Below are 27,396 nucleotides of genomic sequence, written 5' to 3'. Positions count from 1 at the left end.
CCACACTTCACTTGGGACATATGGTCTATGCTAAGAGATTTGCAGCCCCACATACATCACCCTACTCTTGCACATGCATTCACACAGTTTCCACTCTCAGTTCCTCTTCAGAGGTTGTGGCGTAGGTTTCATCTGAATTAGAGAGCAAATCTTGTGTCCTGGTTTGGATAACTAGATACACACTGGGAGGTGATCAGACTCCCATTCCATCTTTATGGTATGGGTCCTTCCTTGGGCCCCAAACCTTCCCATGGTTCAGCTGCATGCTGTCCCTGGAATTGTCCTGTAGCCCCTTAAGTTCCATTGTGCTTTCGGGGGCTGCATAGGGTCACAGGACATCTGGCCTCTCTTTCAGGTTGAAGTTCTTCTGATGGTGCACCTGGGGTCACAGGTCTTTCCTGGCCTGGGGCTCCAGTCTGACAGGCAAAAGAAACAGCATACCTGTTGTCTCCAATCCTGGATGAGCTCCCAGAAAATGTTGCAGGAATTAAGGAATAGTAGAGACCAGTGGGTGGAAAAGAAGAATTGTATTGTGTGCACCCTGATTTAGCAGATTAACGTTTAAACACTGAGCCCCAAACAAAGACAGGGCTTGACTTTTGAGTAGCTTGGATATTCTCTCTAGAAGTGTTCTTTGGATTTGTGTATTGGTAGGTCATCCTCTTCTGGTTCATTGACTGGGAGAAAACAGTATTTCCTTGAAGCCCTTTTTATCTGTGCCTATTGGACTTTGTCAATTAGAAGCTTCTACAGTCCATCATCTGGGATACATGAAAGACCTAAAAATCCCAGTAAATTTACATACTGTCACTCTTCAAGTTGTGAAGTCCCTAGAGAAAATGTCTTCCTCTTTCTACTTTTCAGAGTCTGTGTTTCCCTTCTGACATTATGTCAGAAACATTGGTATGTTGCAGTGTAACTGGGAATTCTAAAAAGTGAAAGTTATAGAAAGGCTTTTAAAGTATCATGCAAAGAAATCATAGGATGATAATATTACAGAGAATGGCATGATTAGATTTACCTACAATGAACTGATTGTATAAAATAAAGTTTTCACCAAAATTAAATAATCTCAAAGAAGTCTTTATAATATATGTGAAATATATGTGAAATAGCCAATGATTTATAGCATATAAATAATATAGGACAGTGAAGAAAAGATAGAATACCTTCCATACACTTGGAAAAATAATATCGTTGGCAATGCTTTCAGAAAATGTAAGCAAAAATATGTCTTGCCTAAACTGCAGAAGGGATATAGTAATAACACCTTTCTCAGAGGTTTTCTTTGTTAAGTAACAAGTGATTTGATAGAAATCAAGCACTTATTTCTAGCTCTCTGGAGCAAAGTGAAAATTTGCAAAAGCAACTCTCATGACAGCCAGAGACTATAAGTGTAAGACAAAATTATTTTTTAAAAATTCAAACTCACTATCAAGAAAAACATCATTTCTGAGGTTTGGACTCCAATAATATTGGTTGAGATTAACCTTAGTAGTTTGTTGAAGTAGTCAATTGAGGAGTAAAGTTGGATATACTCCCAGGAAAGAAACCATTTCTTTGTTCAAGAGGGCTGGACCCCCTGCCTAAATCATTGGTGAAAGTTCGTATTGCTCAGACATTTAGTGGGAACATTTGAGTCAATACTGAAAGCCATGCCCACAGATACTGGGATCTAACACAGAATGAGGTTTTTACTCAAAGCCATGACATAAAATTTCATATCTCAACCTCTATCCAGTGTGATATTCTAGACTGAAGAGATGATTTTCATGTTACCTGAAATATACAACCACCTTAAAATAAGAAACTGGAATAAAATACTAGATTGAACAATTAAGTTCTTAAAAACCTGAAAAGATTAATATAAAACTGCCCACCCACCAATAATAACTTTACATTTAAAAGGTTAACTTTTATTTACCACTTCAAAGACAACATTGCAAAATCAATGTTGGAAGTTCCATGCCCTAAGAGATAGTCAAGATGCTTAGGGGTCACCCTCAAAAATGAAAAGTTAAATCAAAAGAGTCTTCATAATAACTAGGGTTAGGTGTTTTGGGGGATGAAGAAATGGAATCTAAGGGAAAAACAAGTGGGTAACAGGATACAAATTTTTTAAATAGACAATTATTCATCATTGTCTAAATGAAGCATATATTAAGGGAAATCAAATAATTTTTTTTTTTTTTTGACATGGAGTCTCGTTCAGTCACCCAGGCTGGAGTACAGTGGCACGATCTCGGCTCACTGCAAGCTCCGCCTCCCGGGTTCATGCCATTCTCTTGCCTCAGCCTCCCAAGTAGCTGGGACTACAGGCGCCCGCCACTATGCCTGGCTAATGGTTTTTGTATTTTCAGTAGAGACGGGGTTTCACCGTGTTAGCCAGGATGGTCTTGATCTCCTGATCTTGTGATCCTCCCGCCTTGGCCTCCCAAAGTGCTGGGATTACAGGCGTGAGCCACCGCGCCTGGCCTGTTTGTTTTTTATACAGAAGATTCAGCATAAATATAGCAAGAATAAGTAATTTCCTAAGTAGATGTGAAAGTAAGGTTGCCAGATGTAGGGGGAAAATACAGGAATTTAAATATCACATTTTAATTTGAAATTTGGCAATGTATTGACAAACAACAAAGAATTATATTTCAGTGTAAGTCTGTCCATGCAATATTGAGAATATTACTAAATTACAAAGCTATTGAGAATTATACTAAAATGCTGTTTGTTGTTTATTTAAAATGAAAATGTAACTGGGAATCCTTCATTTTATCTGGTGACCATACATGAAAGGGAAGTTATGAAAGTTGAGCTCAGATTAGGAAACTTTCATCTGCATTTAAAAAAAACACCATGAGACAAAAATGTTTAGAAAGGGCAACAGGCAGAATACAAAAATAATCTCTACACAGAATATTATTCCACATATGTTTTTGTTACTTAGAGATACATTTTTCAACTTATGAAGACTATGCAAATATCAAAGACCTATCAAAACACCAAGGAAAAGAAGAATAAAAGTTTCCTTGTTTCCTTTTTTTAGCAAGAAGAATAAATATCCAAATGAAAGAGGTATTACAAGAATTTTTTATGAGGCTAATAAATGTTTTACTTTGTTAGAAAAAAGTTAACTGGGTTCTACTGATTAGCTAACAAAGTTTAGAAATATCGTGACAAATGTCAAAAGCAGGAAAAGAAATAAATATGAGTAAGAAAATTAAATCAACACAATTAGGAAAATAGGTGGCAGGTGGGGAAGGGGAGAGAAGAACTAAGGCAGATATGCCAAAGCAGAGACAAAGAAAATCTAGGGTAGAACAACTCTCTAATCAGATATTAGTTAGAGAGATATGAGAGTAACCATATTAGATGTAAACAGTTTATATTTCTGTGTTAAAATATAAAGTACTCTAATATTAGATTGAGAAAAAATTACTTTTACCTAGAAATAATCACCCTGAAATATTGAAAATAAAGGTTTAGAGAAAATCAACAGGTATTTATCAAAAAAGTAAGGTCACTGATATTATACAAGGCAAAGGAGAGTTTTAAGGAAAATACAAACAATAAAGAGGGATAATAAAATATAATTTATGAGGTAACAGACAAAATAAGAAATATCAAAATATGAAAATATCTTTTAAAGATAATATAACAGTCACAAATTTAAATGTCTCAGCAGCATTGTCTCAACCTACACCTGAGGCAAATTTTATGAATATCTATTTATGTAGACAAATCCCAATTGTAGTGAGAGGTGTTTAATATATTACTCACTTAGACTGATGAGTATACAGAAATTTAATAGTTAATAGATATACTTTGCAATGTTTATGTACTTACTTTTCTTCAGGTTTTTAAAGTGAAGCCTAGTAGTAGAGCACATTTTCAGGATTTGACAGCTCTGCTAGTAGAGAAAGAATTAATACAGAATAACCCTCATCCCCTTTAACATCAAGTCTATCTAATCTAAGTAGCACCTTGCTTTACCTTCTGACATGCTCACTAGTCATCATGCTCAACCTTCTTTTCCAGATCCACTTTCTCATGATACTGTCTTCTAACTGGCTTACATGGATGCCAGCAAAATACAGGCTTACCAGGGTATCAAAGCAAAGAAAGAACACAAACTGCAAGATATCCAGTTTCTCTAAAAGGAGTAACTCACTTCTTACACATAAATGTTTGCCAGAGTGTTTCAGCCAACGCATTGACAGCTCTGACAAATTATCAGACAACTGCTCTGCATTACAGATGTGTATCCCACCAAACTAAAGTAGATGTTCAAACACCTTTCTGTTTCAAGCTGCTGAGATGTAGCTCCTGGAATACCTTCCAGTGAGTACATCTTTTTCTTTAGAGCAAATATTGCAGGTTATATGTTAGCAATTTTAAAAGGTAACACTTTGACAAAATGACCTTTCACTCTGGAAATTTGTGGCACATTCACATTTGCTGCTAGAACATTTCCCTCAAGACACTCAATGGAATATGTGATACTCTTTGATAAGGACCTGTGACATGCCAGCATCAAAAATTGAGACGATAAATTCATATATATGCTATCTATTCTCAAATAAGTGTTACCTACATAGGAAATAAAGTGAAATTGGTGTGAAGTTTCAATTCTGACAGCTGGCACTTATTAAACTTTGGCGCATAAGTAACGTGATTCATCTCACGACTTTTTAAATTAGCTTTCTCTCCCAAGTCCGTGTCCCATTAATTTCCTCAGCCAAGAAGAAAATATTTTTCACTAATCCTAAAAGTAGGTACAATTCTGCTGACTCTACTAGATACTCTAAAAAATCTAGATTCAGACTCATTGACAAGAATTCCAGAAGCACTTTTATAATAGGTTTTATTTCAACAAAATACTGATCTAGTTTTTATTATCCTTGAGAAATAAATGTCATCTCTGCCTTAAAGAGTATTTGGTATACATTTTTCAGAATTTATGTCAAAACCAATGACCTAAGTATCTTTCACAGAATTTCGTTCTATGTATTTTTTTAAATTAAGAATTTTTACCTCACCAAAACAACCACCAGTTTAAACTATTTTTTAGTGGTCTGGGTAAACAGTTTCACATCCACTATCTAAAACCTAATTTCAAATTGGCCAAAGACCTGTAACCTTTGACTTCTATAGACTTGAAGATGTAAGTAATTTAAATTAGGGTTGGTATTTCATTTTCTTCTTATCTAAATCTTAATTCCTTGGAATAACAAAGTTTGGTGTTGCATAAGAAAACTTCCTGAGTTTAAGACATTTTCAAAAGAAATTTGCCTTCTGCCTTATTGTATTCCAGATATTCAGTGACCATAGTTACTGTGTGTTAGTGATGGTAAACTCTGTGCAGTTCTTTATGAAATACTCTATATAACTGTTAGGTACATCAGTGTTTTTCAAATGGGCTGCTTAATACAGGATCCATTGTGTATATTCACCTTAAAATTTAACTTGTGATTTGGCTGTTTCCTGGATTTGAGAGCACCACATGTGCAGAAATGTACTCAAAATTAAGAAAGGAAATACAATTTTATATGGATGCTATTAAATTTGAACATCAAGTATCACATGTATCAGTGGGTTTTTCTTTTTTTTTTTTTTTTTTTGTGGTTACTCTATAAAAATGCCTGTTTGGGATTTTTTTATTTTAACTGAGAGAAGCTCTCTTCTGTATAGAACAAATATTCCAAAATAGTTACGTGTTTTGTTTTCCTGTTGCATGACAAAATTAACTATTATTTCCAGCAATGGTGGTGCTTTCAGAGTCCAGTATTGCAGAAGATGTAGTGCCTCAAGCCTAATTTTAACTTTCTAATTCTGGTAGCTATTGTCAGAAACTTTTGAAAGCTTTGTTTATGTAGCCTTATTTTTTATGTAAAGAGAATTAAATTTTGCTATGTATAATTTTTTGTAATCTAACAGTTAATCCACATTGTCAATCAGTGTCAAGGGCTTCCTATTGTTCTACTCAAGTGTTACAATAAGTATTTGTAGATAATAGTTAATACTTGTCTATGCTTATTTTAAAGATCTATATTGGTGAAAATAGTTGTGGATATATTAAGAGAAATGAAATGAAAGTATAGCTTCATTCACTTGCCTTTTTACTTTATACAAATCTTATCTTTCTTTTTCCCCAGTATGCTGTGACTTTTGAATAATGTGCATAGTAAAGATTTCACACTGGTGTGGTAGTCAAGTCTGTGAGTGCTACTTGGTTTATTTCTGGAAAATTTTCTTCAGCCATTTAAGAAAATATTATAATCTACCGGGCTGTACTGGGTATAAAAGTGCCAAAAGCACTTCTGTAGTTTTCTGTATATAGTAAGTACTTTCCTGACTAGTTTTGAAACAAATAAAAGCCACCTACCTATGAGATTAACAAGGCTTAAACCTGTGCAAATTACAAGCAATCAGTGCCCATGTGTAGTTGTTTATTTTTCAAATCGATGGTATAAAAATTGAAAGATGTACTCAGAAATATAGAGCAACCAGTTCTAACAATTACTCTCTAGAGTTGCAGAGCTAAATATGTTACTCAGAGTTTTATTATATAATGTTTTTCAACTCCTTATTTGTCAATATAATTCTGAATTTGGATTGTCTGCATCTGACCTTTTTTAGTGAGGCCTAGCCTTTGTCACTATTGACACATGCCCACTCCTAATTGAGGTGCTGACTCTGGATCACCATCCTTTATTCATACATGACAGAAAAACAGTCAGCAGTTCAATTAGTGTGCTATTTGTCACCTTCCTTTCTGCCTACTTTTAAGTAGCATTTTGTGCAATTATTTAAGTCACATGAATAGACAGGAAACTAAATAATACATAGATGTGATCACAGGCAGCCTCTAAATTATCCACAGTGATTCTGCCAAAAAACCTAGGACAATCTACAGGTTTCAGTAGAGATTTTTTTTTCCAGTTCTGCATTGTAAACGTTGATTTTTAGAAAATAAAAATGAAATCAATTGTAAAGAAGGAGCCATGTGTTTTAAAATTAATGAAACACTTGAAGCCCATTCATTAAGTATGAGGACCAATGGTTCCACAATAAAGATGCTATCTCAGTACATTCCTGCTGCTATAACACAATACATTGGACTGGGTAACTTATAAAACCAGAAATAAATTTCTTACAGTTTTAGAGACTGAGAAGTCCAAGATCAAGGCATTGATGGTCTCCATGTCTGGTGAAGGCCTAGTCTCTGCTTCCAAGATGGCCCCTTGTTGCTGCGTTCTCTAGAGAGGACAAATACAGTGTCTCCTCTAATGGTGGAAGGGCTAAAAAGCTTTGTTAGTTCCATTGAGTTCTTTTATAAGGTCGCTAATTGCTCTCTTATTTGCCTCCCAAAATCTTGAATTTTTACTTCTACCATTCTGGGGTGTTTAAATTCCAACATATAAATTCTGGAGGGACACAATTACTAAAGCCACAGGCATCAAATGCAAAGACCAGAGGCAATATTGTACTATTTCTAATGCCTAGAAAAATCTGTATTTTAATGTTCAGGTAGAAAACAGAAATGCGCTGGGAAAAATGGCCTCTTGTTTTACAGAAGGCAGCCCAGCTCTTCAGAGGAAAGAACACAGCTTACCCTTCCCAAATATAGGCCTAGATTTGACAAATAAGATAGGTTAAACACATTTAAAAATTTGAGACCAAAATAAGAATGTTTTTTAAAAAGAACAGCTCCTTTTAGTGTAATGAATGAGACATTTTATGACTGGAAAAGGGGTTTCACTTGACTTGATTATTCTTGGTTCATACACTATAGTATCAAATACAATTAGGAAAAAACAAATACACTGGATTACACAGTGATTTCTATCGAGAGTTTTGTCTGATGACAGAGAAACATTTACAAAGGGGTAAATGTTATGTATCTTCTCATTATATTGCAATAGAAGCTGGAGAGCAAACCTGGTTTTCAAGAGTCATCTGGTCCTTCATGAGAAAATCCTGTTCAATTACCAAAGGGGAGACAAAAATTAAAATGTAAAAATTTTGAAAATTTGTGTCAGATTTATTTGGTTTCTTTGTAATGTTCTCAATTTATTTTCTGGGGAGTTTCTGGTCTTGCTTATCAATTATATTAGGATCAATTTCACAAGTTAGAAAATCCAATCCTTTCCTTTTATAGTCAGTAATTCTGACTGATTCAATAACTTCTTACAGGCAACCTCAAATTTCTAACCATTTCTTTTGGCTGAAAAAATAAGCAATTAACCGTTCACATATAAAACACAGTGTGGGGAAACCAAGTCCATTTCAACTTTGTCACTAGATTGAAGCATGTCTTTAGGGAGCCTTCCTGAACCACCTTTCTTGAGCTCTGATTACCTGGGGGAAAGGGAAGAATTTTGAAATTAGGTATGCATTAATTTTATGAAACACTTGGCTAAGAACCATTTTTGAAACATATATGTAATTTGAAAGCCTAAAAAAGCAGTGACTTATAAACACAAAATTTAGCAAGCACATCAAAATAAACCATAAGGTATGCATTTAACACCATGATGCTTCTGACATATAAAATATTAATGTCAGTACTAATGTCCTTGTTATATGATAATAGCTTTTTTCTCGTGGTCCTTAATCAGTGAACCACCCTACCTTACAAATTTTGACAAACTAAAATCTCTTAAATATTTTGTCTTAAGAATGAAATATTTTATCTTAAATGTTTATCAAAAGAGTAATACCTTTAAAAGACTCGAGGTTCCATCTGAACTTTCGATTTTTTATGCTTTTCACCTTTTTGTCTTCAACGGAGAAGAACGATTACTTGGATGTGCATTCTTGTTTCGAGAAGTAAAAATAAACCACAGAAGCCCTGTGTGTCCCCGCCCACAGTGTGTGTGCCAGTGAACTAATTTTTCATAATGGAAGTCATTCCTATCATCAATGGAAAACAAATAGATCATCTCAATGAAGGAAGCCATTAATTTCCCTCAAGTGTCCTGCGCTTTAGATTTGAATTAACCAGGAATCCAGGGAACATTCTTATGTTACAGTAATTCAAGCAAGACTTAACAAGGGTGTTAAGTGGACAGAGTAATCCATCTGATAGGACAAGAATCAGAATACAGATGGGAAGAAGAGAACCTGAGGAAAAGGGGGTGCAGCATACGCCCCTGGAAGCAAACTTGGACTGGCAGCCATCTCCACCTTTGGGTTCTTCTAGTACCAGCTAGCTGACACTGACAGCCTCTTCCTTAAACTCTGATTTCAAAGCAACATTCTGAAGCAAAGCACAATCTACTTTTTTACAGCCTTATTTAAGGATCAGATGAGAATGCACAAAAATTACCTTCAAAAACAACCATTTACTACCAAACTCCTAAGCTGCATATTCTACACAGCATTTCTCACTGCTTGTAAGACAAGAAGAGGACAGGGATTCCTTTTCGGGCACCTGCCACTCCTCTGAATTTGGACACTAATTGACTCCCTTCACTCACCTCAATGTAGTTACTAAAGGTGAACAATGAAGCAACTTGTACAGAGAATTAGGTCATAATTATTACCCTTTCTTGATCCAGTTTTTCTAGTTCCCTCTGTTCCCTTTCTAAAATGTAGGTTACTCTGCCTTTTTTTCTTCTCTCTGCCTTCATTCTTTCACTTGCTGTTTCCACATTTTTTTCTTCTTCCTTTTGTTCTTCAATTTCTTTCTGATCTAGATCTAATAGAACAGAAAATAAAGAATTGCTGCCTGTATCACATTGTTCAAATGAATGCAGGACCATTCTGCAGGAGTCCTTGCCAAGATCCAGAGAGACTCTGCTGGGCTTTTGGTTGACATGTGACCTGCTTCAAGTTGCTCTTCCCTGTTCATTGACTTCAGGCCCCCAATCCCAACTCCTTGCCACTGCATTCCACTTCACTTGGCTGAGATGAATACAAGTCACCCTCATCATGGCCGACTCCAACTGACATAGCCTCCCTCCATGTCACAGGTTCTTGTCCTTTACACAGATCTCCTTTCTCTTCTTGAAAGCAAAGCCTACATTTCAACCTCTGCCTTTCATTATAATACCTCTCCTATCTGTATGACCCTGACTGAGCCACTGATCCCTATTTCTATACAGAGCAGTTTTATAATTCTTACTCCCATAAAGATGCTCAAGTCTGTTCTACTCTGAAAAACAGAACAGACATCAAACCCCTGTACTCCCCCAGCCATTCTAGCCATCTCACTGTTCATTTCCCACTTCCTCCAAATGGACGGCAGCCCTTCCTGGGGTTTTCACTATTATTCAGATGTGGATCCTTTCCATATCGTTTCCTCTATTCCTGCTCTCTTCACCTACCCTCGCATCCACACTTCTGAGAGTTTTCTACTATACACATGTGAAATCCCCACAACACCAGCTTCATCATGGGCGTGATCATTCTAGTTCTTTTTTTTTTTTTTTTTTTTTTCGGTCATGCTCTTTCCATCCTCCATCTGCCCAGCAACCAGCACTGGCACATTCATATTCCCTGTATTTCAGCTGCAACAGGTGTCTTCCACACCATCTCCCTGAAATACTTAAACAGCCCAGTCAGGACTCTCTTTGAAGTCAGTCTGTACCTTCTAGTAACTTGTGGTCATTTCCACCAGGCATTTCCGGAGGGGAAGGTGTGTATCTGCTGTGCAGTGTCTGTGCTCTGGTAGAATTCAACACCATGGTAGTCTGGGCTCCAATAATCTGCCTTTATCTTTCCATATCGATTTCCTGTAACACCACCAGCTTTGTACTAGAAATATTTCATCTCTCTCAACCCACTCACTGGGGCCTGGCCATGGCTGTGTCTTCCTTGCTTGGCATTTGCCTTTACTGTATCCTGAGCCTGTATTAATCCCATGCTGTCATAAAGCCTGATATGCTATTCAAGACCTAACTGAAATGTCATCTCCTCCTTATTTCTGAAGGGACAAGTAACCAAACCAGTCCAGCACCTTACTTGCACGATATCTTGCACCTGCTTCTTGAAAACCTACAGATACTTGTTTCATCCACTTCTATTTTATCCATGGAGTGCCCATGTTTTAATAAATTGTCTCTTCCCTATGCATCTTGGCACAGATCTCTGCATCTCACATGTTTAATTACATCTCATGCTCAGAAACAATTTTACTGACCTTTCTCTTCAAGTTCCGACACGTAACTTATTTTTTTATAAAGCTAGCAATGCTAATAACAAGAAAAATTCATAGGCTTACTGGAGGATTCTGCACCCTTTTGCTCTTCCTTATTTTAAAGTCATCAGCAGGGAGTTAGTTAGTTTCACGAATAAGAGAGAAGCAACACAATTTTTTCTCTCATCACCACCCATCTCTTCTCAATACTTCTGATGAAATTAAAATACAAAAAGGGACACTTGATCATTTCTGCAGACAGAAATGCAACTTCCTCCTTGTTTAAAGAAGAAACAAAAGTTACTCTAAAGTGAGATTGCTTTCTTATGTGGAATAGTATTCTCAAAATAGCAATGTTGTTTAAGCACATTTATATTGAGAAATAAATAGCAAGAACAAACTACTTTTCTACTCTGGTGTGTGTTTTGCACCTGTATGGTGGAATACAGAAATGTCTTTGGACACAAAAGCAAAGAAATAAAGTATGTTTATTGGGTACCTCATATCAGAGACAACAAATTTCAGCCTTTTCCATATCATCTGTGCCCAGATGCAGAGGTGAAATGATGAATATAAAAATTTCTCAATAACAACTATGTTACTCGCTATGCTGCTTAAAAATTTTAAGGCAAATATTATAATGTACATTCTCTCTCAGAGGTAGAACACCTTGTTACTCAGTTGATTTCTTTTATTCTAACATGTTATTTTTATTCCCTTGCTCAGGCCTGTGAAAAATGGCTGCCTGTCAGAAACTCCCTCTTGTGGCCATGTCCCCTGTGCATCAGCTGCAGCCCGTTTCTTCTGCAGTCCTGGGTAATGGCTTGCTGACCATCTGCCTCAGTGTCTAGAAATCAGGAAGACAAAGGCTTGGTTTGGTTCACTGTTGTATGTTCAGCCCCAAGGAAAGTGCCCAGCAGACAGAGGCTCTAGATCAAGTCTCAGTGAGTGCTTTCCAAAGCAGATTTACTCTGGAATCAGCAAAACACAATTTCTCAAAATCCCTTGCCTATTTAAGTAATTCTGTGTGTTCCTGAGTGCCATGACTACACCCAAAAAACTGCTAACAGACGTTTTGGTAATGTTTTGAAGAAGATGTATTTTCAATATTTGTGGGGGACAAAGAGGTGGCTTAACTTGAGAAATTATCTTTCATATTTGAGGATTAAACATTTTGATCCCAAAAGAAAGGATCCTGGATGTTTGCTCAGCCCTGGAACAAAGTGCAAAGCTCCAGCATCTCTCTTCCCATCTCCCTCCACCTCCAGCAAGGAAAGTTGATAATCTTAAAGAAGGCTGGAATAAGAAAGTGGGACAGACAAGAGAAGTCTGATGGCCAGTTTTTGTATAGTGCTAAGTTAAACCAGTGTTACAGCTTTTCCAAAAATTGAAATACGAAATCTATTTCCCCAATTCCTTATTTTTTTTACTTTTTTTAAATATTATACTTTAAGTTCTACAGTACATGTGCATAATGTGCAGGTTTGTTACATATGTATACATGTGCCATGTTGGTGTGTTGCACCCATTAACTCATCATTTACATTAGGTATGTCTCCTAATGCTATCCCTCCCCGCTCCCCACACCCCAAGACAGGACCTGCTGTGTGATAGTCCCCTTCCTGTGTCAAACTGTTCTCATTGTTCAAGTCACACATATGAGTGAGACATGTGGTGTTTGGTTTTTTGTCCTTGTGATAGTTTGCTGAGAATGATGGTTTCCAGTTTCATCCATATCCCCACAAAGACATGAACTCATCTTTTTCTATGGTTGCATAGTATTCCGTGGTGTATATATGCCACATTTCCTTAATCCAGTCTATCACTGATGGACATCTGGGTTGGTTCTAAGTCTTTGCTATTGTGAATAGTGCCGCAATAAACATACGTGTGCATATGTCTTTACAGCAGCATGATTTATAATCCTTTGCGTATATACCCAGTAATAGGGATGGCTGGGTCAAATGATATTTCTAGTTCTAGATCCTTGAGGAATAGCCACACGGTCTTCCACAATGGTTGAACTAATTTACTGTCCCACCAACAGTGTAAAAGTGTTCCTATTTCTCCACATCCTCTCCAGCACCTGTTGTTTCCTGACTTTTTAATGATCGCCATTCTAACTGGTGTGAGATGCTATCTCATTGTGGTTTTGATTTGCATTTCTCTGATGGCCAGTGATGATGAGCATTTTTTTCATATATCTGATTGTTGCATAAATGTCTTCTTTTGAGAAGTTTCTGTTCATATCCTTCACCCACTTTTGGATGGGGTTGCTTGTTTTTTTTCTTGTAAATTCGTTTGGGTTCTTTGTGAATTCTGGATATTAGCCCTTTGTCAGATGAGTAGATTTCGAACATTTTCTCCCATTCTGTAGGTTGCCTGTTCACTCTGATGGTAGTTTCTTTTGCTGTGAAGAAGCTCTTTAGTTTAATTAGACACCATTTGTCAATTTTGGCTTTTGTTGCCATTGCTTTTGGTGTTTTAGGCATGAAGTCCTTGCTCATGCGTATGTCCTGAATGGTTTTGCCTAGGTTTTCTTCCAGGGTTTTTATGATTTTAGGTCTAACATTTAAGTCTTTAATCCATCTTAAATTAATTTTTGTATAAGGGGTAAGGAAGGGATCCAGTTTCAGCTTTCTACATATGGCTAGCCAGTTTTCCCAGCACCATTTATTAAATAGGGAATCTTTTCCCCACTTCTTGTTTTTGTCAGATTTATAAAAAATCAGATGGTTGTAGATGTGTGGTATCATTTCTCAGGGCTCTGTTCTGTTCCATTCATCTATATCTCTGTTTTGGTACCAGTACCATGCTGTTTTGGTTACTGTGGCCTTGTAGTGTAGTTTGAAGTCAGGTAGCGTGATGCCTCCAGCTTTGTTCTTTTGGCTTAGGATTGACTTGGAAATGTGGGCTCTTTTTTGGTTCCATATGAACTTTAAAGTAGTTTTTCCAATTCTGTGAAGAAAGTCATTGGTAGCTCAATGGGGATGGCATTGAATCTATAAATTACCTTGGGCAGTATGGCCATTTTCACAATATTGATTCTTCCTACCCATGAGCATGGAATGTTCTTCCATTTGTTTGTATCCCCTTTTATTTCATTGAACAGTGGTTTGTAGTTCTCCTTGAAGAGGTCCTTCACATCCCTTGTAAGTTGGATTCCCAGGTATTTTCTTCTCTTTGAAGCAATTGTGAATGGGAGTTCACTCATGATTTGGCTCTCTGTTTGTTATTGGTGTCTAAGAATGCTTGTGATTTTTGCACATTGATTTTGTATCCTGAGACTTTGCTGAAGTTGCTCATCAGCTTAAGGAGATTTTGGGCTGAGACGATGGGGTTTTCTAGATATACAATCATGTCATCTGCAAACATGGACAATTTGACTTCCTTTTTTGCTAACTGAAGACCATTTATTTCTTTCTCTTGACTGATTGCCCTGGCCAGAGCTTCCAACACTATGTTGAATAGGAGTGGTGAGAGAGGGCATCCCTGTCTTGTGCCAGTTTTCAAAGGGAATGCTTCCAGATTTTGCCCATTCAGTATGATATTGGCAGTGGGTTTGTCATAAATAGCTCTTATTATTTTGAGATACATGCCATCAGTATCTAATTTACTGAGATATTTTATCATGAAGCATTGTTGAATTTTGTCAAAGGCCTTTTCTGCATCTATTGAGATAACCATGTGGTTTTTGTCGTTGGCTCTGTTTATGTAATGCATTACATTTATTGATTTGCGTTTGTTGAACCAGCCTTGCATCCCAGGGATGAAGTCAACTTGATCATGGTGGATAAGTTTTTGATGTGCTGTTGGATTCTGTTTGCCAGTATTTTATTGAGGATTTTTGCATCGATGTTCATCAGGAGTAAGGGCTAAAATTCCCTTTTTTGTTGTGTCTCTGCCAGGCTTTGGTATCAGGATGATGCTGGCCTCATAAAATGAGTTAGGGAGGATTCTCTCTTTTTCTATTGATTGAAATAGTTTCAGAAGGAATGGTAGTAAATCCTCTTTGTACCTCTGGTGGAGTTTGGCTGTGAATCTGTCTGGTCTGGACTTTTTTTTTGGTTGATGAGCTATTAATTATTGCCTCAATTTCAGAACCTGTTATTCATCTATTCAGAGATTCAGCTTCTTCCTTGTTTAGTCTTGGGAGGGTGTATGTGTCCAGGAATTTATGCATTTCTTCTAGTTTTTCTAGTTTATTGTATTCTCTGATTGCAGATTTGTATTTCTGTGGGATTGGTGGTGATATCCTCTTTATCATCTTTCATTGTGTCTATTTGATTCCTCTCTCTTTTCTTCTTCATTAGTCTTCCTAGGGATCTATCAATTTTGTTGATATTTTCAAAAACCAGCTCCTGGATTCATTGATTTTTTGAACTGTTGTTTTTCTCTCTATCTCCTTCAGTTATGCTCTGATCTTAGTTATTTCTTGCCTTCTGCTAGTTTTTGAATGTGTTTGATCTTGCTTTTCTAGTTCTTTTAATTGTGATGTTAGGGTGTCAATTGCACATCTTTCTTGCTTTATCTTGTGGGCATTTAGTGCTATAAATTTCCCTGTACTTATTGCTTTAAATATGTCCCAGGGATTCTGGTATGTTGTGTCTTTGTTCTCATTGGTTTCAAAGAACATCTTTATTTCTACCTTCATTTCGTTATGTACCCAGTAGTCATACCGGAGCAGGTTGTTCAGTTTCCATGTAGTTGAGAGGTTTTGAGTGAGTTTCTTAACCCTGAGTTCTAGTTTGATTACACTGTGGTCTGAGACACAGTTTGTTATAATTCCTGTTCTTTTACATTTGCTGAGGAGTGCTTTACTTCCAACTATGTGGTCAATTTTGGAATAAGTGTGGTGTGGTGCTGAGAAGAATGTATATTCTGTTGATTTGGGGTGAAGAGTTCTGCAGATGTCTATTAGATCTGCTTGGTGCAGAGCTGAGTTCAAATCCTGGATGTCATTGTTAACTTTCTGTCTCGTTGATCTGTCTAGTATTGATAGTGGGGTGTTAAAGTCTCCCATTATTATTCTTTGGAAGTCTAAGTCTCTCTGTATGTCTCTAAAGATTGCTTTATGAATCTGGGTGCTCCTGTGTTGGGTGCATGTATATTTAAGACAGTTAGTTCTTCTTGTTGAGTTGATCCCTTTACTATTATGTAATGGCCTTCTTTTTCTTTTTGAAGTTTGTTGGCTTAAGTCCGTTTTGTCAGAGACTAAGATTGCAACCCTTGCCTTTTTTTGTTTTCCATTTGCTTCATAGATTTTCCTCCATCCCTTTATTTTGAGCCTATGTGTGTCTCTCCATATGAGGTGGGTTTCCTGAATACAGCACACTGATGGGTCTTGATTCTTTATCCAATTTGCCAGTCTGTGTCTTTTAATTGGAGCATTTAGCCCATTTATGTTTAATGTTAATATTATTATGTGTGAATTTGATCCTGTCATTATGATGTTAGCTTGTTATTTTGCTCGTTAGTTGATGCAGTTTCTTCCTAGCCCTGATGGTCTTTAAAATTTGGCATGTTTTTGCAGTTGCTGGTACCAGTTGTTCTTTTCCATGTTTAGTATTTCCTTCAGAAGCTCTTTTAGGGCAGGCCTTGTGGTAACAAAATCTCTCAGCATTTCCTTCTCTGTAAAGGATTTTATTTCTCCTTCACTTATGAAGCTTCATTTGGCTGGATATGAAATTCTGGGTTGAAAATTCTTTTCTTTAAGAATGTTGAATATTGGTGCCCACTCTCTTCTGGCTTGTAGAGTTTATGCTGAGAGATCAGCTGTTAGTGTGAAATGTCCTTAACATTTTTTTCCTTGTTTTCAACTTTGGTGAATCTGCCAATTATGTGTCTTGGAGTTGCTCTTCTCGAGGAATATCTTTGTTGCATTCTGTGTGTTTCCTGAATTTAAATGTTAGCCTGCCTTGCTAGATTGGGGAAGTTCTCCTGGATAATATTCTGCAGAGTGTTTTCCAACTTGGTTCCATTCTCCCTGTCACTTCCAGGTACACCACTCAGATGTGTATTTGGTCTTTTCACATATTCCCATATTTCTTGGAGGCTTTGTACTTTTCTTTCTATTCTTTTTTCCCAAAAGTTCTCTTCTCACTTCATTTTACTAATTTGATCTTCAGTCATTTATACCGTTTCTTCCAATTGATGGAATCAACTACTGAAGATTGTGCAATCATCACCTACTTCTCACACCATGGTTTTCAGCTCCAGCAGGTCATTTAAAGACTTCTCTACAGTGATTATTCTAGTAACCCATTCCTCTAATCTTTTTTCCAGGTTTTTAGCTTCTTTGTGATGGGTTTGAATTTCCTCCTATAGCTCAGAGAAGTTTGATCATCTGAAGCCTTCTTCTCTCAGCTCATCAAAGTCATTCTCTATCCAGCTTTCTTCTGTTGCTGGGGAGGAGCTGTGTCCCTCTGGAGGATGAGAGGTGTTCTGATTTTTAGAATTTTCAGCTTTTCTGCTCTGTTTTTTCCCCATCTTTGTGGTTTTATCTACCTTTTAGTCTTTGATGATGGTGACATACATATGGGGTTTCAGTGTGGATGCCCTTTCTGTTTGTTAGTTTTCCTTCTAACAGTTGGGACCCTTAGCTGCTGGTCTGTTGGAGTTTGCTGGACGACCACTCCAGACCTGTTTGCCTGGTTATCAACCGCAGAGGGTGCAGAACAGTGAATATTGCTGAACAGCAAATGTTGCTGCCTGCTCATTCCTCTGGAAGTTTCATCACAGAAGGTTACCCAGCCATGTGAGGTGTCAGTCTGCCTCTACTGGGGTGTGCCTCCCAGTTAGGCTACTTGGGTTTCAGGAACCCACTTGAGGAGGAAGTCTGTCTGTTCTCAGATCTCAAACTCCATGCTGGGAGAGCCACTACTCTCTTCAAACCGGTGAGACAAGGATATTTAATTCTGCAGTGGTATCTGCTGCCCTTTGTTCTGTTATGTCCTGCCCCCAGAGGTGGAGTCTACAGAGGCAGGAAGGCCTCCTTGAGCTGTGGTGGACTCCACCCAGTTCCAGCTTCCAGGCCACTTTGTTTACCCACTCAAGCCTCAGCAATGGAGGGAGCCCTTCCCCCAGTCTCGCTGCTGTGTTGCAGTTTGATTTCAGACTACGGTGCTAGCAATGAGTGAGGCTCCATTGGCATGGGACCCTGTGAGCCAGGCATGGGATATAGTCTCCTTGTGTGCCATTTGCTCAGGTGGTAATGCAGAAATCACCCCTCTTCTGCACTGTTCACGCTGGGAAATGTGGACTGGACCTGTTCCTTTTCGGCCATCTTGGAACCACAACCTCTTTTCCCCTGATTTCTTAAGACACAAAGGAAGCATATAGATGGAAAAAGAAATAATATTTAAATATTTCCATCACACTAAAGTTATATAATGGGCCTTAACTATTATTTCAATGTTTCATAATGATTTCTCCAGATCATAGGCCCACATGGGATAGTTTTTGCAGAAGAGTTATGGGGAAAAGTCCACCTAGTATGCTAGACACTGAATAGTTAATGAAAATAATTTTAGGCAACTGATCTAGAAGCCAAAATGAGAATTCCTTCATGCAATGTGTCCCTTCCTCAGCAGGGTCTTTACGTGTTAACACAGAAATTACTTCAGAAATGTCATTAACAACATAATGACACTATAAGACCCAAGTCAATACTTTGACTAATTTACACCTACAAAAAGACCTTCAGGGATACATGAAATATTCACAGAATACACAGTACACAGAGTACACAGTCCTGACCCTGCTGATTTTTTTGTTAAAATAAAGACCTTCCTTGGGTGCTGATATGAGATTGGCACAGCAGCTGCAGCAGTGCCCACATGAGACATACCTCCAGATATGCATCCACATGAGGCATACCTCCAGAAGAGAACGCATCCATTTCAAGACACCTGGGCACGTTTCCTGCATCTACATGAGGCATAAATGGTTCTCCCATGAGTCCTTCCTTAACAATAATAGCAAGAAAAAGGAGAGCAGTGACATGGGGAGGCAACTAGCTGGAGCATGGGAACTGCAGCCAAAGTAGTTAGGTGCACCTTTTCCTAAGAGGATTTTGTGAAGTTCCACACATAACCACTTGCCAAAGTACTTGCTTGTCAGAGTGTTCTTGTACTTGAAATAATTAACTTTGTTTACAGAATTGGATTGCTCAACAGGAAAGTCAACTCAGTGACGGTGAAGAATTCAAATGGTTTGTTGATAATCATTAGAATTCTATTGAAATGACAGTGATTTAACCAAAGACTTTAACAAACATTCACAAAATTTACTAAGCCCGCTCATTTAACTTTGCAAAATATTATACTTCCAGATTTGAAGATAACTTTTACAAGACTAACCAGTGGGTTACATACAAATATAGATTTCTCAAAAGATTTCTCAAGCTGGAAAGAATCTTAGAGATGATAAGCTCTACATGCTTATTTTACACTTACAAAGTGATGACAAAGAGAAACAGTCTAAGGCAGGGCCATAGCCAGGACACCAGATTCTGGACTCTTAATATTCTTTTATCTCCACTCTTTCACTAAAAAATGAGGTTTTCTAAATCTGAGGAAATCAACATAATCAGTAAATTTAAAGAAAAATAACACCCTTGTATTCCATATAAAGGAAGATATATATATATATATACACATATATTTTTTTTTCTGCACAAGATCTTCAGTTTATTGTACATATTAAAACTTGAGAGGTGCCTTCTTTTTTTATTATTATACTTTAAGTTTTAGGATACATGTGCACATTGTGCAGGTTAGTTACATAGGTATACATGTGCCATGCTGGTGCACTGCACCCACTAACTCATCATCTAGCATTAGATATATCTCCCAATGCTATCCCTCCCCTCTCCCCTAACTCCACAACTGTCCCCAGAGTTTGATGTTCCCCTTCCTGTGTCCATGTGATCTCATTGTTCAATTCCCACCTATGAGTGAGAATATGTGGTGTTTGGTTTTTTGTTCTGCGATAGTTTACTGAGAATGATGATTTCCAATTTCATTCATGTCCCTACAAAGGACATGAACTCTTCATTTTTTATGGCTGCATAGGATTCCATGGTGTGTATGTGCCACATTTTCTTAATCCAGTCTATCATTGTTGGACATTTGGGTTGGTTCCAAGTCTTTGCTATTGTGAATAATGCTGCAATAAACATACGTGTGCATGTGTCTTTATAGCAGCATGATTTATAGTCCTTTGGGTATATACCCCGTAATGGGATGGCTGGGTCAAATGGTATTTCTAGTTCTAGATCCCTGAGGACTTGCCACACTGACATTCACAATGGTTGAACTAGTTCACAGTCCCACCAACAGTGTAAAAGTGTCCCTATTTCTCCACATCCTCTCCAGCACCTGTTGTTTCCTGACTTTTTAATGATCACCATTCTAACTGGTGTGAAATGGTATCTCATTGTGGTTTTGATTTGCATTTCTCTAATGGCCAGTGATGATGAGCATTTTTTCATGTGTTTTTTGGCTGCATAAATGTGTTCTTTTGAGAAGTGTCTGTTCATGTCCTTCGCCCACTTTTTGATGTGGTTGTTTGTTTTTTTCTTGTAAATTTGTTTGAGTTCATTGTACATTCTGGATATTAGCCCTTTGTCAGATGAGTAGGTTGTGAACATTTTATCCCATTTTGTAGGTTGCCTGTTCACTCTGATGGTAGTTTCTTTCGCTGTGCAGAACCTCTTTAGTTTAATTAGATCCCATTTGTCAATTTTGGCTTTTGTTGCAATTGCTTTTGGTGTTTTAGACATGAAGTCCTTGCCCATGCCTATGTCCTGAATGGTAATGCCTAGGTTTTCTTCTAGGGTTTCTATGGTTTTAGGTCTAAGGTTTAAGTCTTTAATCCATCTTGAATTGATTTTTATATAAGGTGTAAGGAAGGGATCCAGTTTCAGCTTTCTACATATGGCTAGCCAGTTTTCCCAGCACCATTTATTAAATAGGGAATCCTTTCCCCATTGCTTGTTTTTCTCAGGTTTGTCAAAGATCAGATAGTTGTAGATATGCGGCGTTATTTCTGAGGGCTCTGTTCTGTTCCATTGATCTATATCTCTGTTTTGGTACCAGTACCATGCTGTTTTGGTTACTGTAGCCTTGTAGTATAGTTTGAAGTCAGGTCGTGTGATGCCCCCAGCTTTGTTCTTTTGGCTTAGGATTGACTTGATGATGTGGGCTCTTTTTTGGTTCCATATGAACTTTAAAGTAGTTTGTTCCAATTCTGTGAAGAAAGGCATTGGTAGCTTGATGGGGATGGCATTGAATCTGTAAATTACCTTGGGCAGTATGGCCATTTTCAGGATATTGATTCTTCCTACCCATGAGCATGAAATGTTCTTCCTTTTGTTTGTATCCTCTTTTATTTCCTTGAGCAGTGGTTTGTAGTTCTCCTTGAAGAGGTCCTTCACATCCCTTGTAAGTTGGATTCCTAGGTATTTTATTCTCTTTGAAGCAATTGTGAATGGGAGTTCACTCATGATTTGGCTCTCTGTTTGTCTGTTGTTGGTGTATAAGAATGCTTGTGATTTTTGTACATTGATTTTATATCCTGAGACTTTGCTGAAGTTGCTTATCAGCTTAAGGAGATTTTGGGCTGAGACAGTGGGGTTTTCTAGATATACAATCATGTAGTCTACAAACAGGGACAATTTGACATCCTCTTTTCCTAATTGAATACCCTTTATTTCCTTTTTTTTTTTTTTTTTTTGAGATGGAATCTTACCCTGTAGCCCAGGCTAGAGTGCCGTGGTGTGAACCTGGCTCACTGCGAGCTCCACCTCACAGGTTCATGCCATTCTCCTGACTCAGCCTCCAGAGTAGCTGGGACTACAGGTGCTTGCCACCATGCCCGGCTAATATTTTGTATTTTTAGTAGAGATGGGGTTTCACTGTGTTAGCCAGGATAATATCAATCTCCTGACTCATGATCTGCCCACCTCAGAAGAAATACGTTCTCTAAAATCACTCATTTTAAATCTGATAAGTTAATGATGTATTTATAAGCTTAGCCCAAACTCTGAAATTTGTCATGATGAGATTTTTAAAAGTAAACAGACACAACCATAAAAAGTTTCATGATAGGAAAATGAGGTGATACAGCTGTACTTGTAGTTTTATCACAGAATAAAAATGTTTCAATTTGTAGCTGCTTTTTTTTGATACCAATAGATATGTTTCACCAAAACTAATTTTTCTACATCTTCAACTTATAAAAACTGGTACTTATGTTGAAACTTACCTTTAAAAGGTGAGTCAAATTAGTCATTGTCCTTAAAATTTAGCTTGTTGACAACTGAAAATTCACTTTTGTCTTGAAGTTCCCTCTGTCTGTGGTAAAGGCTAGATTGGAAAAATAAAATTCATGAATATGAAGTTCTAATAATGGAAAACCCAAGAGCATCAGGTGGCAAAAAGCCTTCTGTTACTCAAGAAAATGCTCTGAAAAATTTCTTTTCTCTTTTTTTTGTAAAGATTACTCCACCTCACCACCATCATGAGGCACTGTTCTCAGCAATTAATACCTGCTTACTCAGTTACTCACTGTAACTATGTTATGCTGTGAAGTGGGTACTACAGTTGTTAAGGAAGAATAATGTTGGACTCTGAATGCTACTCCTAGGAGTTTACTTTTTCAATAATAATAAAACATTTCCAAAACAATTTCTGCATATAATCAGCATGAGCCAGATGAGGAGGCATTAGCAGAAAATTGAGTGACCAGAGTGCCCTACTTGGCATATGTGTGCGTCTTATCCTTCCTTTTCACTTATCACAAGTACAAAAAAAAATAATAACAACCTGGCCATGTGTGGTGGATCATGCTTGTAATCCTGGCACTTTAGAAGGCTGAGGCTTGCAGATATCTTGGTCAGGAGCTTGAGACCATCCTGGCCAACATGGTGAAAACCCGTCTCTACTAAAAATATAAAAATTAGGTGGAGCCAAGATGGCCAAATAGGAACAGCTCCAGTCTACAGCTCCCAGCAAGAGCGATGCAGAAGACGGATGATTTCTGCATTTCCAACTGAGGTACCGGGTTCATCTCACTGCGAAGTGTTGGAAAGTGGGTGCAGGACAGTGGATGCAGCATAGTGAGCATGACCCAAAGCAGGGTGTGGCATCACCTCACCTGGGAAGTGCAAAGAGTCAGGGAATTCCCTTCCTAGTCAAAGAAAGGGGTGACAGACAGCACCTGGAAAATCGGGTCACTCCCACCCTAATACTGCACTTTTCCAATGGTCTTAGCAAATGGCATACCAGAAGATTATATCCTGTGCCTGGCTCAGAGGGTCTTATGCCCAAGGAGCCTCACTCATCGCTAGCACAGCAGTCTGAGATTAAACTCCAAGGGGGCAGCGAGGCTGGGGAAGGGACGCCCATGATTGCTGAGGCTTGAATAGGTAAACAAAGAGGCTGGGAACCTCGAACTGGGTGGAGCCCACCGCAACTCAAGGAGGCCTGCTTGCCTGTGTAGACTCCATCTCTGTGGGCAAGGCATAACCAAACAAAATGCAGCAGAAATCTCTGCTGACTTAAATGTCCCTATCTGACAGTTTGAAGAGAATAGTGGTTCTCCCAGCATGCAGCTGGAGATCTGAGAATGGAAAGACTGCATCTTCAAGTGGGTCCCTGACCCCCGAGTAGCCTAACTGGGAGACACTCCCCCACTGGGGGCTGACTGACACCTCATACAGCAGGGTACTCCTCTGAAACAAAACTTCCAGAGGAACGATCAGGCAGCAATATTTGCTGTTCACCAATATCCGCTGTTCTGCAGCCTCTGCTGCTGATATTCAGGCAAACAGGGTCTGGAGTGGTCATCCAGCAAATTCCAACTGACCTGCAGCTGAGTGTCCTGACTGTTAGAAGGGAAACTAACAAACAGAAAGGACATCCCCACCAAAACCCCATCTGTATGTCACCATCATCAAAGACCAAACGTAGACAAAACCACAAAGATGGGGGAAAAAACAGAGCAGAAAAACTGAAAACTCTAAAAATCAGAGCACCTCTCCTCCTCCAAAGGAATGCAGCTCCTCACCAGCAATGGAACAAAGCTGAATGGAGAATGACTTTGACCAATTGAGACAAGAAGTCTTCAGACAATCAAACTACTCCAAGCTAAATGAGAAAGTTCAAACCCATGGCAAAGAAGTTAAAATCCTTGACAAAAAAAATTAGATGAATGGCTAACTAGAATAACCAATGCAGAGAAGTCCTTCAAGGACCTGATGGAACTGAAAACCAAGGCAAGAGAACTATGTGATGAATGCACAAGCCTCAGTAGCAGATCAGTTGGAATTTGCTGGATGACCACTGCTGTATGAGATACAGCTACTACTGGATCTGTACTGAATCTGCTACTGGATCAACTGGAAGAAAGGGTCTCAGTGATGGAAGATGAAATGAATGAAGTGGAGAAGAGAAGTTTAGAGAAAAAGGAATAAAAAGAAACAAAGAAAGCCTCCAGGAAATATGGGAATATGTGAAAAGACCAAATCTACGTCTGATTGGTGTATCTGAAAGTGACGGGGAGAATGGAACCAAGTTGGAAAACACTCTGCAGGATATTATCCAGGAGAACTTCCCCAATCTAGCAAGGCAGGCCAACATTCAGATTCAGGAAATACAGAGAACGCCACAAAGATGCTCCTCAAGAAGAGCAACTCCAAGACACATAATTGGCAGATTCACCAAAGTTGAAAACAAGGAAAAAATGTTAAGGACAGTCAGAGAGAAAGGTTGGGTTACCCACAAAGGGAAGCCCATCACACTAACAGCTGATCTCTCAGCATAAACTCTACAAGCCAGAAGAGAGTGGGGGCCAATATTCAACATTCTTAAAGAAATGAATTTTCAACCCAGAATTTCATATCCAGCCAAATGAAGCTTCATAAGTGAAGGAGAAATAAAATCCTTTACAAAGAAGCAAATGCTGAGAGATTTTGTCACACCAGGCCTGCCCCAAAAGAGCTCTTGAAGGAAGCACTAAACATGGAAAGGAACAACCAGTACCAGCCACTGAAAAACATACCAAATTGTAAAGACCATTGAGGCTAGGAAGAAACTGCATCAACTAACAAGAAAAATAACCAGCTAATATCCTAATGAAAGGATCAAATTCACGCTAAACAAAACAAAAGCCAAAATGGACAAATGGGATCTAAAGACACTAAAGAGCTTCTGCACAGCAAAAGAAACTACCATCAGAGTGAACAGGCAACCTACAGAATGGGAGAAAATTTTTGCAATCTACTTATCTGACAAAGGGCTAATATCCAGAAGCCACAATGAACTCCAACAGATTTACAAGAAAAACAAAAAAAAACCCCATCAAAAAGTGGACTAAGGATATGAAGAGACACTTCTTAAAAGAAGACATTTATGCAGCCAAAAGACACATGAAAAACTGCTCATCATCACTAGCCATCAGAGAAATGTAAATCAAAACCTCAGTGAGATACCATCTCACACTAGTTAGAATGGCAATCATTAAAAGTCAGGAAACAACAGATGCTGGAGAGGATGTGGAGAAATAGGAACACTTTTACACTGTTGGTGGGACTGTGAACTAGTTCAACCATTGTGAATGTCAGTGTGGCAAGTCCTCAGGGATCTAGAACTAGAAATACCATTTGACCCAGCCATCCCTATTACTGGGTATATACACAAAAGATTACAAAACATGCTGCTATAAAGACACATGCACACGTATGTTTATTGTGGCACTGTTCACAATAGCAAAGACTTGGAACCAACCCAAATGTCCAACAATGATAGACTGGATCAAGAAAATGTGGCACATATACACCATGGAATACTATGCAGCCATAAAAAATGTTGAATTCATGTCCTTTGTAGGGACATAGATGAAGCTGGAAACCATCATTCTCAGAAAACTATTACAAGGAGAAATACCCAAACACTGCATATTCTCACTCATAGGTGGGAATTGAACGATGAGAACACAGGGACACAGGAATAGGAAAATGACACACATTAAGAAATACACCTCCCTAGCTACAAGTTTCATTTGAATAACTTGATTTCCATAAATAATGCCAATGCACTTACACCAGTTAAAATGTACCAATATCTGGATCTCTGACTCATTGAAAAATTACTGAGCCAAGTAAAAACTCCAACAAATATATTTCTCTACATACAATTTAGCCCGGAATAACTTGAATTCTATCGATAATGCCAGCCCACATACACCACTTAAAGTCTGCTAATGTCTAGATTTCACATTGTCTGCCTGGTCCCAAGAATGTGCCTAACTAGCATAGCTTTTCCTTCATATATTAAATAACTTTTTTTTTTTTGTATTGAGCAGCAATCTTTTAATCTCAGGGAGAAAGCAAAGTCTGTCTCTGTAGGGGTTTTGCTTTGTGGATTACTCTCTAGCATTAAGAAGAGAATCTGTACGTCAGGTGCTTATTTGTTTGGATTCTTTTAAAACAAGAAAGAGCATAAATATATTGAATCCTAGATGTCTACTTTAAAATCATCTATCAAATATCTTTCTTAAACAGTAGAGAGTACTTGATGGTTATTTCTGTTTAACAGCTTCTGCAAAAGAAGAATTATCTAGCCCCAACTATAATTCTTGAAAACCTGGTATTTGCTTGGCTTCTTTATTACAAGATTCTAGCAACTTTTGTATCATAAGACACATTCATTTACTTAATCCAGTCTATCATTGTTGGACATTTGGGTTGGTTCCAAGTCTTTGCTATTGTGAATAATGCTGCAATAAACATACGTGTACATGTGTCTTTATAGCAGCATGATTTATAGTCCTTTGGGTATATACCCAGTAATAGGATGGCTGGGTCAAATGGTATTTCTAGTTCTAGATCCCTGAGGAATCGCCACACTGACTTCCACAATGGTTGAACTAGTTTACAGTCCCACCAACAGTGTAAAAGTGTTCCTATTCCTCCATATCCTTTCCAGCACCTGTTGTTTCCTGACTTTTTAATGATTGCCGTTCTAAGTGGTGTGAGATGGTATCTCATTGTGGTTTTGATTTGCATTTCTCTAATGGCCAGTGATGACGAGCATTTTTTCATGTGTTTTTTGGCTGCATATGGCACATATACACCATGGAATACTATGCAGCCATAAAAAATGATGCGTTCATGTCCTTTGTAGGGACATGGATGAAATTGGAAATCATCATTCTCAGTAAACTATCACAAGAACAAAAAAACAAACACCGCATAT

General features: G+C 38.0%; 1 pseudogene; it reads right to left on the bottom strand.

The window, feature by feature from the left end:
* Positions 1-293: 293 nt before the first annotated feature.
* The window catches only part of LOC100608902 (centriole and centriolar satellite protein OFD1-like), a 63,244-nt pseudogene continuing 36,141 nt past the window's right edge, over positions 294-27,396 (bottom strand).

This window comes from Pan troglodytes, chromosome Y, assembly GCF_028858775.2.
Source record: "Pan troglodytes isolate AG18354 chromosome Y, NHGRI_mPanTro3-v2.0_pri, whole genome shotgun sequence".
Classification (NCBI taxonomy): domain Eukaryota; kingdom Metazoa; phylum Chordata; class Mammalia; order Primates; family Hominidae; genus Pan; species Pan troglodytes.
This window is presented reverse-complemented; position numbering and strand designations above follow the sequence as displayed.